At 41.3% G+C, this 12812-nt stretch overlaps 1 pseudogene; it reads right to left on the bottom strand.

Moving 5' to 3' along the window:
- Window positions 1-3340: 3340 nt before the first annotated feature.
- LOC113255868 (peptidyl-prolyl cis-trans isomerase D-like) lies at window positions 3341-5541 on the bottom strand (annotated as a pseudogene).
- Between the last annotated feature and the right edge of the window lie 7271 nt (window positions 5542-12812).

The raw sequence follows: 12812 nt of genomic DNA, 5'->3' as shown, positions 1-12812 counted from the left end.
AGCGGTTAAGCGTCGGCCTTCGGCTCAGGGCGTGATCCCGGCGTTATGGGATCGAGCCCCACATCAGGCTCCTCTGCTATGAGCCTGCTTCTTCCTCTCCCACTCCCCCTGCTTGTGTTCCCTCTCTCACTGGCTGTCTCTATCTCTGTCAAATAAATAAATAAAATCTTTAAAAAAAAAAAAAAAAGGAACGAAGTAGCTGTAAATGTAGTTTCATGAAAGATTTCCATTACAGTATTCAGGGAAAAAAATAAGTTACAGAACAACATGTATAATGTGGAACCATTTATGCAAAAACCAAAAATATATCCAGGTGGTTGAAAGTGTGAAAGGGTATTTACCAGTATCTGAGGAGCGGATGGAGAGAAGGGAATTTCTACTTTTTGCTTTATACCTGTCTATGATATTTAAAATGTTTTTACTGTGAGTATGAATCAGATTGTAAAATAAAGAAAAATGCAAACCTAAGAAAAGACAATAAATGTACAAGGGGCACCTGGGTGGCTCAGTCGTTAAGCGTCTGCCTTTGGCTCAGGGCGTGATCCCGGCGTTATGGGATCGAGCCCCATGTCAGGCTCCTCCGCTATGAGCCTGCTTCTTCCTCTCCCACTCCCCCTGCTTGTGTTCCCTCTCTCGCTGGCTGTCTCTCTCTCTGTCAAATAAATAAATAAAATCTTAAAAAAAAAGACAATAAATGTACAAAAGGTATACATAGGAAAAGAAAATAGATATCTATATTTTTCATTATGATCCTTTTAAAATCTACTATGTTTAGAATTTTATATCATGGGGTATATTATATACACTTTTTAAATAGAGCAAATTTTCTAAAACACACACACACAAAACAAAACAAGAACAAACTGAAGCCAGAAAATAAAGAATGCCTTCAAAATTCTGAAGGAAATTATTTTCAATCTAGAGTCTGATACCCAAACAATAAACTAAGTGTGAGAGTAGAATAAAGAAAGGCATCTTCATGAGTGTAAGCTCTCAAACAATTTATCTCCTATGTGCCTTTTCTCAGTAAAGCTGTTCTCCACCAGAAAGAGGAAGTAAGCCAAGAAAGAGGAAGACCTGAGATCAAGGACATAGGAATTCACACAAGAGAGGTGAAAATCATCCCTGTGATGATGACAGAGGGAAGTCCCAGGATATCAACTATGGAGCCAGTCCGGAGAGCAGCTAGTCCAGACCAACAGGCACAATTTAGGTTCCAGAGCATCTCACTAAGAAAAATAAATACATAAATGCAATCAATAGATTATCTAAGACATTTGATCTTGTGAAAAATTTCCCTGAGAGATCACTGGAGGCTGTGGGAAGAGTCGGGCCCGGCAGAACTCGGCAGAGGAGACTTACCACGAAGCTAATGGATTTTCAGTTTCAGGGCCCCTCGCCTACATGAATCCTTTCCAAAGTGCTGTAACTAATTTGTTCCAAAAGTATGTATTCTACTTAAAAGGATCTTTCAAAATACCTAAACTTCGAGCCCTATAAAACCTGTATCTCCCAAGCTGGTGATTTTCTAATTCCGTAATTCCTTCTGAACTTGTTAGCTGTGATTTTTCTTTAAAAAAAAAGAAATTTCCCGGGGCGCCTGGGTGGCTCAGTCGTTAAGCGTCTGCCTTTGGCTCAGGGCGTGATCCCGGCGTTATGGGATCGAGCCCCACGTCAGGATCCTCCGCTATGAGCCTGCTTCTTCCTCTCCCACTCCCCCTGCCTGTGTTCCCTCTCTCGCTGGCTGTCTCTATCTCTGTCACATAAATAAATAAAATCTTTAAGGAAAAAAAAAAAGAAATTTCCCAGTGTGCCCGGGATGGGGGGGGCGGTGTTGCACTCAGTTATCTGACTCTTGATCTCAGGGTCATGAGTTCCACTCCCAGCGTGAAGCCCACTTAAAAAAAATTTTTTCCCTTGTTAATTATTATGTAACCCTGAAATACAGTCCTTTAGGGGTTAGAATATATGTTTGATTTTTTATTTATACATTTTTAGGAATATTTAGTTAATAACCTAGAAACCTCTAAAAGTGACCAAGTTTTTCCTTCTTTGTTTTGGCGTTTTTATGGTATAACTACAAAATCGTGATAAAAAATATATATATCAGGGGCACCTGGGTGGCTCAGTGAGTTAAGCATCTGCCTTCGGCTCAAGTCACGATCCCAGGGTCCTGGAATTGAGTCCTGCATCAGGCTCCCTGCTCAGCAGGGAGTCTGCTTCTCCCTGTGCCGGCTGCTCCCCCAGCTTGTGGCTCTCGCTCTTTCAAACTAATAAAATCTAAAAATATATCTATATCTATATATATCTATATAGATATAGATATAGATATATCTAGCATCTCAAAAGTTTCCTTTGTGTCCCCTTTCAGTCACTACTCCCAAATGTAACCACCATCTTAACTTCTAACAGTACTTAGTCTTGCTTATTTTTGTATTTTATATAAATGTAATCATGATTTTGGTTTGGGTTTTCTTGTTTGGTTGTTGGTTGGTTGGTTTTTTGTGGGGTTTATTGGTTTGTGGTTTTTTTTTTTTAAGATTTTATTTATTTATTTGACAGAGAGAGAGAGACAGCCAGTGAGAGAGGGAACACAAACCGGGGGAGTGGGAGAGGAAGAAGCAGGCTCCCAGCAGAGCAGGGAGCCCGATGCGGGGCTAGATCCCAGGACTCTGGGATCACGCCCTGAGCCAAAGGCCAGATGCTTAACAACTGAGACACACAGGTGCCCCATATTGGTTTGTTTTTTATAACACTTTTTTAAAAAGATTTATTTATTTATTTATTTATTTATTTATTTATTTGACAGAGAGAGAGAAGCAGCAAGAGAGGGAACACAAGCAGGGGGAGTGGGAGAGGAATGTGGGGCTCGATGTGGGGCTCCATCCCAGGACCCCGGGACCATGACCTGAGCTGAAGGCAGAGGCTTAACGATTGAGCCACCCAGGCTCCCATCTAACACTTTTTTTTTTAAGAGTAAACCCTTATCAGTATTCCTAAACTGTAAATATGGGAAACTGAAGTATCAAAGGAAACATATCAGGGATCATATATAACAGACAAAAACCTTTAGGGGCGCCTGGGTGGCACAGCGGTTAGGCGTCCGCCTTCGGCTCAGGGCGTGATCCCGGCGTTCTGGGATCGAGCCCCACATCAGGCTCCTCCGCTATGAGCCTGCTTCTTCCTCTCCCACTCCCCCTGCTTGTGTTCCCTCTCTCGCTGGCTGTCTCTCTCTCTGTCGAATAAATAAATAAAATCTTAAAAAAAAAAAAAAACTTTAAAATTTCTTATTGCCTTTATACAATCAACGCATAATATTTAAGTAAAACTGAATTCCTTATTAGGCAAACAATTTTGTATGTGCTGCCTTTTCTTTATTTTTCTGTGCTTTTATCTTTTGTTTGACTTTCAGCAATTCTGCCTGGATAGCTTTATCTTCCAGGACCAGCTTGATCGTATTCTTTTATTTCTTTTTTATTTTTATTTTTATTTTTTGGAGTAAAGCAATAGAAGTTTATTAAGTGAAGATACAGAAAAAGCTCTCGAGAGTGAGAGGGGTCCCAACAGGGCTGCCCCTGAGGGTGATGGTATTCTTTTAATCCTTGCTGTCCCCGACAGCTCACATGCAATGCTTTGGTATTCAATGGGTCGATTTCAAGAGCCTCCGAACAACTGTCAATTGCTCCCGGCCGGTGTGATATCTTCAGTTTACAAGCACCAATATTCAGCATGCAGTTTAAAGCTTCGATCTATCCGTTTTCTCAACAACAGTCTTTGAAACTTCCACATACCTTAAAACTTTTCTGTATTTTTTAATGGCCATCTCCCAGTTCTGGGATTTGAAAAAAGTATTTCTGATGTTTTTAAAGTCTTCTGTTACCAGTAAAATTTTATCTACATCTTTTAAAGCTATGTCTGCATCCTCAGGGAAATCTGGATGATGGTCACCAGAACGTCTTCTGGGAATAGGCTCCAATCATCCCCTTTCTTCAATTCTCCTCATTCTGCAATAATGCACAATTTGGCAGGTTTTTCACCTTTCACTTCTACATTTTCCAGTATCCTTGCCCCACCCATTCCTTTAATTACTTGGCTAAATACCACCTGTCTCGCATCCAAATGAAGAGTCGAAACTACTGAGAACCATTTGTATTGCAGCCTGCATTTGCCATGCTCATTAAACCTCCCTGACCGTGCTTATAATAGAAATTTTCATCTTCAGGGCACCAGGGTGGCTCAGTCGCTTAAACCTCTGACTGGATCTCAGTTCAGGTCATGATCTCAGGGTTGGAGAATCAAGCCCCACCTCCGGCTCCACATCTAGTGGGAGTCTGCTTGAGACTCTCTCCTTCTCCCTCTCCCCCACACCTCCCCCCACTCATGCTAGTGCTGTCTCTAAAATAAATACATAAATATTTTTTAAAAGAAAAAAAGGAAAGTTTGGGGGTGCCTGGGTGGCTCAATCAGTTGGGTATCGGGCTTTGGCTCAGGTCATGATCTCAGGGTCCTGGGATCCAGCCCTGCATTGGGCACCCTGCTCAGTGGGGAGTCTGCTTCTCTCTCTCCTCTCATGCTCTCTGTCTGTCTCTCTCTCTCTCACACACAAATAAATAAATAAATAAAAAGAAATTTTCATCCTCAAAACTTTCACCATAAACACTTTCTCTCTCTGTCCCATTTTGATATAAGAAGTCTACACCCTGGGGGCGCCTGGGTGGCACAGCGGTTAAGCGTCTGCCTTCGGCTCAGGGCGTGATCCCCGCGTTATGGGATCGAGCCCCACATCAGGCTCCTCCGCTATGAGCCTGCTTCTTCCTCTCCCACTCCCCCTGCTTGTGTTCCCTCTCTCGCTGGCTGTCTCTCTGTCAAATAAATAAATAAAATCTTTAAAAAAAAAAAAAAAAAGAAGTCTACACCCTGAATCATAAATTCTTTTTTCTTTTTTTTTAAAGATTTTATTTATTTATTCAACAGAGAGAGAGTACAAGCAGGCAGAGCAGCAGGCAGAAGGAGAGGGAGAAGCAGGCAGAGAGCCCAACGTGGGGCTCAATCCCAGGATCCTGGGATCACGACCTGAGCTGGAGACAGCCACTTAACCAACTGAGCCACCCAGGCACCCCTAAATTTCTTAATAATTCAATGGAAAGGGCATCCATCAAAATGGGGAGGTTTCCCAGTGGTGAATCCAATGCCTTTTTCTCTTGTACACAAGGCACAAAAATTTTCTGCAGTTTTGGATACAATACCTGCAAACAATTCTAAGACAGTTCAACCAACTTGCTTCCCTCCAATATTCACATCAAAGAAGACTTGGGGGTTATTGGGGTTGGAGGGCTTAGTTGAGGGGGATGGGTGGACATTTTGAACTGCAGATGCACGTGGGAACGGACTCTTATTTCTTTTTAATTACAAAGTTCTTCTATATATATTTATTCTCCTATGTGCCTAGAAAAATATTTTAGGTCATTAGTATCTTAGGTCAGATTGTCCCCACAAGAACACTTTGACAATTTATACCACCAGAAGTATGAATGTACCCATTTCCCTGAAACTTACCACACTGAGCTCTTTTTTTTCTTAATAAGAGTAAAGTGTATCTGGTTGTTTTATTTTTCATTTCTGATAAAGAAACATCACATATAAGAACACAAAGATAACAATACAAGTCAGAAGACAATGGAATGACATCTTTGAAGTACTAAGAAAAAAATGTCAACCTAGAATTCTATATCAAGTGAAAATTGAATTGTCTTCTTATTTCTGACTATGACAAAGTAACTGGCATCAGACTAGCCCTCACAATACACACACACACACACACACACACACACGCACCCCTAGAAAACCGCACAAAATATACGAAATTACTGGTTTAAGACATTGGGCAGGGGCGCCTGGGTGGCACAGTGGTTGGGCGTCTGCCTTTGGCTCAGGGCATGATCCTAGCGTTGTGGGATCGAGCCCCACATCAGGCTCTTCTGCTATGAGCCTGCTTCTTCCTCTCCCACTCCCCCTGCTTGTGTTCCCTCTCTTGCTGGCTGTCTCTATCTCTGTTGAATGAATAAATAAATAAAATCTTTAAAAAAAAAATAAGACATTGGGCAAAGGCAGCATAAGATTGTGACCCCTAACAGAAAAGGAAAAAACAAAGTATGTGCACCTTCCAATTATCCCAACTATCTGCCCATAGATTCTCTTCAGACTCTATAGCACAGGGATGGGAAATCCAAGCAGAGCACAGTGGTTTTGCTGGATTCTGTGAGAGAGTACTAGAGAGAAGGGAGCTATGCAAAGAAAGAGCTCCACAAATCTGCATAGTGGTCTTGTGAGTCTTTGGCTGAACAGGAGGCTGCACGTGCATGGCATGAGAAGGGAGACTCCTTGAAAATGGCCAAAAATCAACTACCAGGTAAAGAACAACTGTAGGAGAATTATAATAAAGTGAATGATTACTGGAGCTTACACAGGCATAGAAGAAATTAGAGTTCTAACGAGTCAGACTGGAGAGACTGTGTCAAATAGTCAGAGCATTCATTAGCTACCTCCAAAAAGCTATGCCTTAGGAATGGACTCCTACTAACCCAAGAGTAAAGCTACTCTAGACCTGCCCTAACAAAGTTTAAAAACCTGCCTCAAAAGTATCAAGTCGATCTGCAAGTAAATTAGCTGCCTGTCAGAATAAAGCCCAATACTTATCTTCAAGAAAGACAATAAAATCCAGAAATTCCACAACGTAACATTTACAATGTCCAGCATCTAATAAACATGTTCCTCTCAACCACCAAATAAATAAACAGATAAATAAGCAAAAAAAAAAATTTTTTTAATGTGATCTATAGCCAGGAGAAAAACTAGACAGTAAAAGCAGACCCAGAAATGACAGAAATCATGCAATTAATAGGTAAAGATTTCAAAACATCTGTTATAAGTTCAAATATTTAAAGAAAACCATAAATCCAATGAGGAAAGATATAAAAAGACTAGACAAGAGAAATGAAAAATACTGTTGTATGGCCTTAACGGAAAATTAGATGATGAAATTGGAAAGATCAGTGAACTTGAAGACATAGAAATAAGAACTATGTTAACTGAAGCACAGAGAGAAAAGAAAACTGGAGGGGAAATAAGCAGAGCCTCAGTGATCTGTTGGATGATATCAAGCATTTTACCACACATGTAATTCGGAGCACTGGAAGACAAAGGGAGCAGAAAAGAATATTTGCAGAAATTATGGCAAAAATTTCACAAGATTTAGTGAAAAAATATCAACACCCAGATCCAAATAATTTGATAAACCAGAATAAACACAAAAAAATTATACCTAGATACAGCATAATCAAATTGCTGAACACCAGTGATAAGAAGGAAATCTGAAAAGAAGACAGAGAAAAAGATATAAATATTGACACAAAGACAAGTATAAGCATGAACTTATCATCAGAAACATTCAAGACAGAAGACAATGAAATGACACCTTTAAAGTGCTAAATGAAAAAAGTGTCAACCTACAATAGTATTTCCGGTGGATGTAAAAATGAAGACAAAAATAGAAATTTTTAAGGACAAACAAAAGCTGAAAAAATTTATCACTTACATTACCAGAAATGTCAAAGGAGTTTCTTCAGATGGAAGAAAGATGATACCAAATGGAAACTGAGCTCAACACAAATTAAGAGAATGGAAATAGTAAATATGTAGGTAACTACAAAAGACATTTTTAAAAAGTTGTTTAAAAGATAATTGACTCTTTGGGGTACTGGGCTGGCTCAATCAGTAGAGCATGTGACTCTTGATCTTGGGGTTGTGAGTTTGAGCCCTGCGTTGGGTGTAGAGATTACTTAAAATAAATAAGTAGGGGCGCCTGGGTGGTACAGCGGTTAGGCGTCTGCCTGCGGCTCAGCGCGTGATCCTGGCGTTATGGGATCGAGCCCCACATCAGGCTCCTCCGCTATGAGCCTGCTTCTTCCTCTCCCACTCCCCCTGCTTGTGTTCCCTCTCTCGCTGGCTGTCTCTATCTCTGTTGAATAAATAAATAAAATCTTTAAAATAAATAAATAAATAATAGATTCTTTCAGACAAAAATAGTAATAATACACAGTGGGATATATGTAGAAGTAAATGTATGACAACGATAGCAGAAAGGATGTGCAAAGGGAAAATGGAAGTATACCACTATACAGTTTTTACATTACACATGAAATCATATAATATTATTTGAAGGTAATCTGTGGTAAATTAAAGATGCATATAGTAAGCCTTAGTGCAACTACTGAAATATATATATATAGTTAATAAGAGAAGATAAAATGAACTACTAAAAATACTCAATCCAAGATCAGCAGGAAAATAGGAACAAAAATAGATAGGACAAATAAAAAACATACAGTAGTATGGTGGTACATTTAAATCCAACCATATCGATTGGAATTGTCTGTTTATGTACTTTGCCATTTTTTCTATTAGAGTGGTTGTCTTTTCTTATTGATTTGCAAGAGCTCTTTATATATTAAAACGTAAGTCATCATGTATATTTTCTGCCTTTAATGTTATCCAAACATAGATAGCATCATGAGAGCAAACTTAGACACCGAGGTAGAAAAGCATAAGCTATATTCAGGAAATAAACATTGAGTAGATGAGTTTGGCTGTAAAAGGCATTTAAGGAAATCATAGAATATAAAGATAGAAAGAGTCATTCAGGACCAGAACAGGGTGTGCTGTCTTAAACCACGCAGGCTCTATAACAAAATACTACAGACTGGGTAGCTTATAAACAAGAGAAATTTACTGCTCACAATTCTGGAGGCTGAAAGTCCGAGATCAGGTCGCCAGCATGGTCAGGTGAGGGCCCTCCTGCAGGTCACAGACTTCCTGTAACCTCACATGGTGGAAGGGTCTAGGGAGCCCTGTGGGGTCTCTTTTATAAGAGCACCAATCCCATTCAGAAGGCTCCACTCTCAAATCCTAATCACCTCTCAAAGTCCCCACTTATTAATACTATCACGTTTGGGGGTTAGAATTTCAACATGAATGGAGGGGTGCAGGCAGCACAAATATTTAGACCATAGCAACTGCCTTGACTATTGGGTAAAGGAACTTGGTCTCCATTGGGTAGACCAAAGGGAACCTCTAACAGTTGTTGTCCGATGAAATGATACCATGAACGTTGGACTTAAGGAAGAGAAATCTTGTTGAAGATCTAAGTGTGTAGGACAGACTGGGGAATGGGCGGTGGAGAGAGATCTAAGTTGGAGACCGGCTCGTGTGCTTTTACAGTAATTCATACAGGAAGCGATATCCACCCCGATAATGAGTAAGGATAAAAATCACATGATTACTATAAAAATCAATAGCCTTGGGTCTATTTCAGTGCTTGGTTTTAGACAAGTTGAATTTAAACAACGACATACAAATAGGAGACCCCGGATGGGCAGGTTTTGGAGATGACTGGGCAGGGAAACATTGAGAGTTATTAGCACAGCGGTAGTTGTTGAAATCACAGGAGTGAATGAAGTCACCGGGGGGCCTGAGTACAGCAGAACCTTGTGGATTTGGAGGGCTCCCATCCATCTTTGCAGGAGGAAAGCCTAGGTGCCATCTCCTCTGGGAAACCGTCCCTGATGACCATCTCCCTGCCCCCCCCACCACAACTGACGTAGGGGTCCCTTCTCTGCTTCCACAGTGCCCTGTGTATGCCCCTATTTATCACACTGTGTTATCGTTGAGTGTTGTCCTTTCGTTTTTCTTGAGCTTTGAGAAAGTAGGTACCAAAATTTATTCAACTTTGTGTTCTCCTGGCCTATAAAACTCTTGAAAAATGTTTACTGAATACAATCAAATTCTATGACTTGTTGCTTTCCCAAGGAAGGGATCCTTTTTTAAAAAAATTTTTGTTGTTTTTTTTTTAAAGATTTTACTTATTTATTTGACAGAGAGAGAGAGCACAAGCAGGGGGAGCTGCAGAGAGAGGGAGAAGCAGGTTCCCCACTGAGCAAGGAGCCCGATGTGGGGCTCAATCCCAGGACCCTGGGATCCTGACCTTAGTTGAAGGCAGATGCTTAACCAACTGAGCCACCCAGGCGCCCCTAAATAAATAAAATCTCTGGAAAAAAAAAAGTCTCATGCTCTTCCAACTGAGCCAGCCAGGCACCCCAGAAACAAAATCTTTATAACTTGTTCTTTTTTTTTCCCCAAAGATTTTATTTATTTGACAGAGAGCGAGAACAAGCAGGGGGAGCGGTAGGCAGAGGGAGAGGGAGACGCAGGCTCCACCAGGAGCAGGGAGCTCAATGTGGGCTCCATCCCAGAACCCCGGGATCATGACCTGAGCGGAAGACAGACGCTCAACTCTGCTTAACCAACCGAGCCACCCAAGCACCCCCCAAGGAAAAGATCCTTTAACATCTTCTTCCTCCCCTCCTCCCAGCCAATTCCATTACCCCCATGAAGCCAGTTATTGTTTTGGGGGTATAACCTCCATTCTTTCCACTGCAGTTCCACATCTTCTTTGATTTCCATGGGGGAATGTAAAGCATTTCTGATCTCTTTTGAGAGATGGCAATACTGACCAAAAAAATTGTACCTTCTCGATCCCAGATTCTCTACCCTCCTCAATTTGTAGGACCAGGTTATAATTGGGGAGGGGAGGGACATCTAGACACCCTGTGCTGGAATGCCCGGGAGCCTGAAGAGAAAAGATTTTCTGCCTAAGTATACCTATCTGCTGGTTTCAAAACAAGCTGGAGTCGAGAGAGAGGAAAACTTGCGATTACCGGCCCCTCACAGTACCACCTAGTGGACAATAAGGAACTAACACATGGGCTCTGAGCCCATGAGGGTAAATGGCCAGCTCCAAAATAACTAACTTCCAGATCCCTAGAATCTTTGCTATTTACACATTAGGAGGAATCATCTGCAAGGGGGAAGAATCGCCAACTGAATAGTAAGATAGCCTCAAGAGTAAAAAGAAAGAAAGGAGCTAATTTACTTTGCCATTAGCTACAAGAGGCCATTGGGAAAATAATTAAACTAGTATGCTTCACTGCACCCATCCCAAATAGAGAGACCAGAGAGAGGGTGTGTGATGCCCGAGCCCCTTACTATTGATTTTCATCAGTGGCGTTCAGATTTATTTTCCTGCAAACCAAGGTAAGAAATACATTTTATACTCTCACTCAACACTGATACATATAGTGATATACATACACACCGAAACAAAATTATCCCAAGACATATTTACCCTTATTAAGCATTAGTCTCTGCTATTTCCTATCCTACTCCATTTGGAAATACCACTAGAGGGGCGCCTGGCTGGCTCAGTCTGTAGAGCATGTGACTCTTGATCTCAGGGTTGTGAAGTTCGAGCCCCACTTGGGTGTAGGGATTACTTAAAAATTAAATCTTGGAGGGGCGCCTGGGTGGCGCAGCGGTTATGCGACTGCCTTCAGCTCAGGGCGTGATCCCGGCGTTCTGGGAGTTCTGGGATCGAGTCCCACATCGGGCTCCTCCGCTATGAGCCTGCTTCTTCCTCTCCCACTCCCCCTGCTTGTGTTCCCTCTCTCGCTGGCTGTCTCTATCTCTGTCAAATAAATAAATAAAATCTTAAAAAAAATTAAATCTTGGAGCACCTGGATGGTGCAGTCGGTTGTGTCCAGCTCTTGGTTTCAGCTCAGGTTGCGATCTCAGGGTCGTGAGACTGAGCCCCACTTGTCTCTGTACTCAGCTGAGTCTGCTTGAGATTCTCTCTCCCTCTCTCTCAAATAAATAAATCTCTTTTTAAAAAGACTTTATGTATTTATTTTGAGAGGCAGAGAGCTCGTGTGAGTGGGGGAGGAGCAGAGGGAGAGAATCTCAAGCTGACTCCATGCTGAGCACGGAGCCCAAGGCGGTGGTCAATTTCATGACCCTGAGATCATGACCTGAGCTGAAACCAAGACTCGGACACTTAACTGATTGAGTCACACAGGCGCCCCTAAAATAAATAAATAAATCCTTTAAAAAAATCTTGAGAAACAAAACAACTAGTAGTCACCACTTTCTAAGTTGATTTCATGACCCCATTTTGAAAAACACTAGTTCATGTGCAAATTTTCATCCTATATCAACACTTATTTTTTTGGTAAGGAAAAGTGGCCCTACAGAATTGAAAGCAAATTCACCATATTCCTTTTGTGCTGCCATACTGACTCTCCCCTATCTGCCTTTCTTGAGATTTGAGTCATAATCTTCAGAATCCAACACCACCATTAAGTCTTTCCATTCCCCCAATTAGAAGAAATAGTTTCTCTCTTAGTTCTCCCTCAAAATAGTGCTGTCTAGCACTTAATTAAATCTGCCTGGTACTGCGACTTAATAGCTTCCTTAAATGAAGGCTCTACAATGTATTCATAATTGCATCCCCCCAGACTGGCACAATGACTAACAGGGCCCAACAGATATCAAAATAAACTTTAATCAAACTACTTAAGATCCAGGAAATTTAAAGGTTTACCATGGCAGATCCTTTTGCAAAGCAATTAATCTCTCCTTGATAATAGTTTTTAAGGTACAGATTCCCCTAAAACAGCTGAACTTACAAAACACCCAGCATCTACATATAAGCCAATTAAGTCCTGTTTATAAAACTTTTACAGCTGTGCAGGGTCCTGCACAAGGGCGCTCGGGCTTTCAGTCTCACACTGAGGTGCCCAGGCAAGTCCTCATTAACTGAGCTCAGCTGTTCGAGGCACGAATTATCCCTCGTCTTCTGTTTCTGCACGTGGCTTGTGGCCTTATTCATTCAGTCAGTTATTTGAGAATTTACTATTTGGGGT

Source organism: Ursus arctos, unplaced genomic scaffold (assembly GCF_023065955.2).
Source record: "Ursus arctos isolate Adak ecotype North America unplaced genomic scaffold, UrsArc2.0 scaffold_21, whole genome shotgun sequence".
Classification (NCBI taxonomy): Eukaryota; Metazoa; Chordata; class Mammalia; order Carnivora; family Ursidae; genus Ursus; species Ursus arctos.
The sequence above is the reverse complement of the archived record's forward strand: the minus strand, read 5'-3'. Positions and strand labels throughout refer to the sequence as shown.